The following is a 7,061-nucleotide window of genomic DNA, read 5'->3' on the forward strand; positions in this document are numbered from 1 at the left end:
ACAGTATCGGCCTGCCCACCCTCTATACAGAGTTTTAGATAGGGACAGTATCGGCCTGCCCACCCTCTATACAGAGTTTTAGATAGGGACAGTATATCGGCCTGCCCACCCTCTATGCAGAGTTGTAGATAGGGACAGTATCGGCCTGCCCACCCTCTATACAGAGTTTTAGATAGGGACAGTATCGGCCTGCCCACCCTCTATACAGAGATGTAGATAGGGACAGTATCGGCCTGCCCCCCCTCTATACAGAGTTGTAGATAGGGACAGTATCGGCCTGCTCACCCTCTATACAGAGTTGTAGATAGGGACAGTATCGGCCTGCTCACCCTCTATACAGAGTTGTAGATAGGGACAGTATCGGCCTGCTCACCCTCTATACAGAGTTGTAGATAGGGACAGTATCGGCCTGCCCCCCCTCTATACAGAGTTGTAGATAGGGACAGTATCGGCCTGCCCACTCTCTATACAGAGTTGTAGATAGGGACAGTATCGGCCTGCTCACCCTCTATACAGAGTTGTAGATAGGGACAGTATTGGCCTGCCCACTCTCTATACAGAGTTGTAGATAGGGACAGTATCGGCCTGCCCCCCCTCTATACAGAGTTGTAGATAGGGACAGTATTGGCCTGCCCACTCTCTATACAGAGTTGTAGATAGGGACAGTATCGGCCTGCCCACCCTCTATACAGAGTTTTAGATAGGGACAGTATCGGCCTGCCCACCCTCTATACAGAGTTTTAGATAGGGACAGTATCGGCCTGCCCACCCTCTATACAGAGTTTTAGATAGGGACAGTATATCGGCCTGCCCACCCTCTATGCAGAGTTGTAGATAGGGACAGTATCGGCCTGCCCACCCTCTATACAGAGTTTTAGATAGGGACAGTATCGGCCTGCCCACCCTCTATACAGAGTTTTAGATAGGGACAGTATCGGCCTGCCCACCCTCTATACAGAGTTTTAGATAGGGACAGTATCGGCCTGCCCACCCTCTATACAGAGTTTTAGATAGGGACAGTATATCGGCCTGCCCACCCTCTATGCAGAGTTGTAGATAGGGACAGTATCGGCCTGCCCACCCTCTATACAGAGTTTTAGATAGGGACAGTATCGGCCTGCCCACCCTCTATACAGAGTTTTAGATAGGGACAGTATATCGGCCTGCCCACCCTCTATGCAGAGTTGTAGATAGGGACAGTATCGGCCTGCCCCCCCTCTATACAGAGTTGTAGATAGGGACAGTATCGGCCTGCCCACCCTCTATACAGAGATGTAGATAGGGACAGTATCGGCCTGCCCCCCCTCTATACAGAGTTGTAGATAGGGACAGTATCGGCCTGCTCACCCTCTATACAGAGTTGTAGATAGGGACAGTATCGGCCTGCCCACCCTCTATACAGAGTTTTAGATAGGGACAGTATATCGGCCTGCCCACCCTCTATGCAGAGTTGTAGATAGGGACAGTATCGGCCTGCCCACTCTCTATACAGAGTTGTAGATAGGGACAGTATCGGCCTGCTCACCCTCTATACAGAGTTGTAGATAGGGACAGTATCGGCCTGCTATACTACTGCGGGTGAATGGAGTTAAAGATACCAACATTGCTGGTCTGCTGCGCTACTGGGTCTGAATACGGAGACAGCATACTGATCCATGATGGGCTATAGGAACCGTCTGCTGTTTGGACAGAAAAGCAATGAAAGGGAGCAGGCTAGGAAACTGGCTTCAGTATCAATCCACAGCCGTAGCTACAATAAGGCACCATCTTAATCAATTCACTTTCCAATTAACTGTACGACAGCAGTGGGATTTCCTTAATATAATACACAAAATGCATCAAGTGTTCATGCAATGACCTGCCATTTATGGGATGGTAATACATATTGTCTCTCTGTACAGGCTTTTCAGATTGATCCCCATGTCTTTCCAATTTAGTGATAATAGAGAAGTCAACATGTCAGCACAGGGAACAATGTCTGTCCCCCAAACATCATACATGTTTCATATATCATAAAATCCTATGCCATTTGCCACCTATTATTACTCTTTTTTCCCCCTTCCATCAGGGAGTCCCATGCTATCTGTCCCTATTCCTCTATTTGTGAATTTCCCTTATCAGGGAAACTTATGTTTCATTTTGATAAGAAAATATACAGAAATTGACAAAAAACTTTTCCTATCAAGATTTTAACACTGGAAGGGAGATAACTCAGCATCATTTACATCTATATTTGAACATAGTGTACCTATGTGATAATTACCATGTGATGGTTACCGTATTTATAAGACAACGTCACTCATTTGAAATAAGCTGCAGGTCAAATACCATCACATATACATGCCAGAATTCTTGGAGGCCATTCTGAGAGTTTTACAATCATTTTAATGGAATTGATCGAGGTTAAAATAAGGGAGGTTTTATTCNTGTGAGTTTTACAATCATTTTAATGGAATTGAGGTTAAAATAAGGGAGGTTTTATTTGCGGCGTTTTTCACAGCAAAAAGTCTATCTTACTCAACTAGATTAATGAAATAAAGCACAAAATCTTTAAGTAAGGAACTTTGTTTTGACTTTGGCAGGTTTTTTTTTTGTATATATTGAATATAATTATATATATTTAATAGCACAAAGTTTACAAAACTAAATATCACATATCGTTGAGATATACTGAAGAAGCAGATTTTACTTTAAATTTCGAAATTAAGTTGGACAGGCCAATATTCATAGCAGCCACAGTACTACTGATGTTCAGTATAAACGTTGAACTGTGGTTTTGGATGGGTTTGTAAAACTAAGGATAATAGTTGTCTATGTTCGTTAACATTTGAACTTCTTGATAATGTAACAGAATGTTGAAACATGCATTTAACAATTAAAGAGGACAGAAATAATCAGCTGTGAATGTGAAGAAAACTGTGTTCAGCATTTGAACTTTTAATTACATATTTCAGCATTCAGAACCAAGACCTTTTCCATCTTCTTCATGACGTGCCCCTTATATATTTACCGGTCGTTCTCTTTACTTTCGTAGAAAAATTATATTTGTAAAGAAAAATTTAGCCGGATCTATCAAAGTTTCTAGCAATGAACTAACCTTACAAACATGACAGAAAACATGTTTTGTGCTAGTTCTACTGACAGTGTGAGGTATCAACTTCACAGGAAATTTTGATGCTGAAGCCGACACCGTCGCGTAGTGGTTAATACTAAGAATGTCAGGCATTCTGTAGTATCACGGAAATTAATGGCAACAATAAGAATGGATCACACTAACTTTATAATATAAATTTATTTTAATTGTTCAAATAGATTACTTATTGTAAAAGACACCGAAATCAACTCACAATATCAACCTGGCCATTTCAATCAGCTAAATTTTCCTGAAGTTATCGGAAGAGCTTTGCGATCACATGACCAATTACATGACCGCTACTCGAGAGCTCTCGTGATTTATCCTTGAAAACATTGTGGAATCTCGTAAGACTTTGAGTAAACAACATCAGGAAAATGGTTCACCGATCGATCAATAAAAACGTGAGGGTTTGAGGACTTTCCTTAAATTCATGTCCCACGCCTTGAGACTTTATCGGAGGTGAAAATATGTGAGATATTGCCTCATGCCGTGAGATCTGGCATGTATGCCATCACTCTTTGCTTCATGGATTTTTCAGACGTAATGCTTTTCAACACATTTGGCCCCTTTAATCTAAATAGGTCTCACCAAGATATCAAATGTAATTCTCGTTTTCTAAATATAATCACATTACATCAATACCCATTACTTCCATGGACAAAGATAGAGGCCACATAGCAACACAAGATTAACTGCTGTTCAACAATGAGAACTTTACCGACTTTTGAGGCAATTTTACACAGCATATGTTAGCGAATAATGTTTTCAGAGACTTTTTATTCTGTTGACATCGAAAATGGAAACATTACAAGGTTTAGACAATTTTAAAGTGAAATAATTAACCTAAGACAGAATGGTTCCTGCCAAGTAGAAACAATTCAGAAATAGATAAAGTTGGAATTGGAAATGAAAATAGTAAAATTACTCAATATTACTTACTAGCTGGTATAGGGAATATAATTTCATTACCTACAGTTCAGTGTTACAGGGTTTCAACAATTTTAATGTGAAAGCACNTAGACTTGCACAGGTTATTATTACATGTAGAAGGCCAAATAGGTCCTTACAGTGAAAAGCCCGTCAAATTGTTAGCCAACAATTTCTAGTTTACAATGGAATTGTTCAGGCCAAGAAGTAACAATTCAGAAATTTTGGCTTTGAATTAAAAATAGTGAAATTCTTTTATTTCACGTAACGGTCCCCCGGGTAGAGAGGAGATAATTATGTAATGCAGCATACAAAGAAATGCAAGGTTCAAATGATTTTAAAGCAAAAGCCCCATGCTGAGAAGTAACAATTTGAAATTAAAAACATCTATTCTTTTATCTTCATTAATGGCCAGTTACAGGGGAGAACATTTCATTGTGTCGCAAACAAAGAGTCAACACAGGAAACACTGAAAAAGCCTCGTTACATTATTGATGACTCTACCATCAAGAGGCATATCTGGCCTGTATTACTCATCTGTTTCCTTTGTTCTGCTATCTAGACGAAAAGTTAAAGGTTTTTGATATATTGAGATCATTTTTACATTAATCATACCGCAATCGGTAAATATTTCAGGTATTGACAAAACATCACTGATCTTACTGAAGACAAACAATGAAATGCTATATAAGGACATCTGTATTTACTTCTGTTGTAGCATGTGATTTATATATATATATGCCAGAAACAATAATGAATGGTACCCACCAGAAATGATGCTGTTTGACAAATACATTACGAAGAGAAACAAACATGCCGTTTTCATGCAAGGGTCTCTATGTCTCCCTTTCAAGATGTATGGCTTTTCATAAAACTGACTTGCAGTGCTCATGAATGTGGCCGATGATTATCAAAAAAAGATAAATATTGGCATGCATGCACAAGGCATTTTTACTTTTACATTCCAACACATAACATCAGAAATCAATATTTTTCAAAAAGCATTGTCAACTTTACGACATAATGAGATTACAAAAATAAGGTTGTTTACACCATTCGTTTTACCTCATTAAGAACGTCCTTGCCTCTTCACACTAAAATGATCAATTTCAAAGGCTAGAAAATTCATTTTCATAATCATAAATAATTTCTGATGTAACTTGACAATTTTAGCTTAAAGTGATTCTAGACTTACTAGGCTTTGTGTACAGAGCCCTACAATTGTAGAAAGTCGTTGAATTTATACAGAGAGCTTGATTGCCTTCATCGAATACTAGGTCAATTTCCTACATGTTCACAGTAAACCTAAATTCAATTCACAGAGGTATTTCCACGCTAAATTGTACACACTCCCTGACGACATCCTTCCAAACACACAATCTTTTATCCTTCTATGTGGAACACACAAAAGGTCTATTGACCTCTATCACTCACCTGTCTTCATCTCACATTGGTGACCTTCAAATTGTTTCAAGGTCAAATTTATTTTAAAAGATTAAACATCCCTAAAAGACACATTATGGATGTTGGAATTTTTTTAATTACTCTACACATTATCAGTCTTAATTGGAAGGGTTTAACCAAGTTTACTAATTTAACCTTCACAGTTGGTCTGTGTCATTCATTCAGGTCTCCATAGCACTTTACACCGTTAACCCTTTCACCCCTAGGTTACTTGAGTAGACTCTACTATATACATTCATCTGGATGAGCCTATGATAGTCTACAGTGGTGAAAGGGTTAGGCAGCAGGACAAATACCATGACCGTACGACAATATGTTATACAGAAGAACTATTTAAAAGATTCATCAAACTTAACCTTGGTGTCCTTGAAAATGGTTCATGGTTCATGTCTTTCATTTGAATAAACTATATAATTATAGCCCTGCATTTTACTCAGCAGCCAGCCGACCAAATGTCGTTACCCAAGTCCTGTTGTTCATTCAGAAGAAGTTATTAACGGACAGACATCACCCTAACAACAACATCATCAGCTACTGTTTTACAGATCAGAATATCTGTGAGAAAACCCATTCAAAGTTAATTTCTGTCTAAGTGTAAAAGAACACAACAAGCTTTGGGGAGCTTAATCGTACAAGTCAAAAGAAAGACGCAAGGACTCGGAATAATTTTCCAACTGAGAGATAGCGACATGGCTGATCAGAGGAACCAAGGCAGTATATATAGCAAGGCTTTAACGGATCTTTGTGTCGCCACTGATAATTGCAACAGCGTTGGAACCACATTTTTATAAACTTTATTTCCATAACTGCACTGAATTATCGTCAAAGAGTAAATCGAAGTATCTGTGGGACCTGAATAACCTAATGTCTACATCTAAAAACCGATACACACACAAATGCCATTGGTAGATATTTCCCCGCAGAAAACTCCGCAAAAACGGCCATAAGGAGATGGTTTTAACACTTGGCCTCGATAGCTAAAGTATACTTGTTCATCCCAAGAGAGAGATTAGAATCGATCAACATAAACAAATATTATCATAAATGTGAAATTATCTGGTTAAGTACAGCTAAAAATTGTCACACGATATGAAATACAACATACGGTTAAAGGAAAACCTACGATAAACCCCATAGATCAGACGGTAATGTTTCCGATCTGGCATAGAAGCCCAAGACAAAAATGCTGCAGACGACTGGAAGCCTCATAATACACTAGGACAACGTTCTGACGACAAGCTTGGCCGTACTCCCCAATTTTGTGTTCGCCAGACGACTTTAAACAGAGTGATAGCTTAAGAGAAGGGTGATTTGTTAGTGTAAGATAATGGGGTTTTGATGCAGCTAAAAGATACAGTATACATAGACATATACGTTACAAGATCTTCGTAAACCAAACAGCCTAGTGTTCCAACCTATTTTCAAAGGAACAGATCTTATGTCTATAGGGAGAATGTTCAAATTCATTGATAGGAAAACCAACTAGAAACCAAGTAATTCCTTACATGCTATATCCAACAGCTGGGGTGGGGGG

The sequence above is a fragment of the Mizuhopecten yessoensis genome, unplaced genomic scaffold (assembly GCF_002113885.1).
Source record: "Mizuhopecten yessoensis strain PY_sf001 unplaced genomic scaffold, ASM211388v2 scaffold10529, whole genome shotgun sequence".
NCBI lineage: Eukaryota > Metazoa > Mollusca > Bivalvia > Pectinida > Pectinidae > Mizuhopecten > Mizuhopecten yessoensis.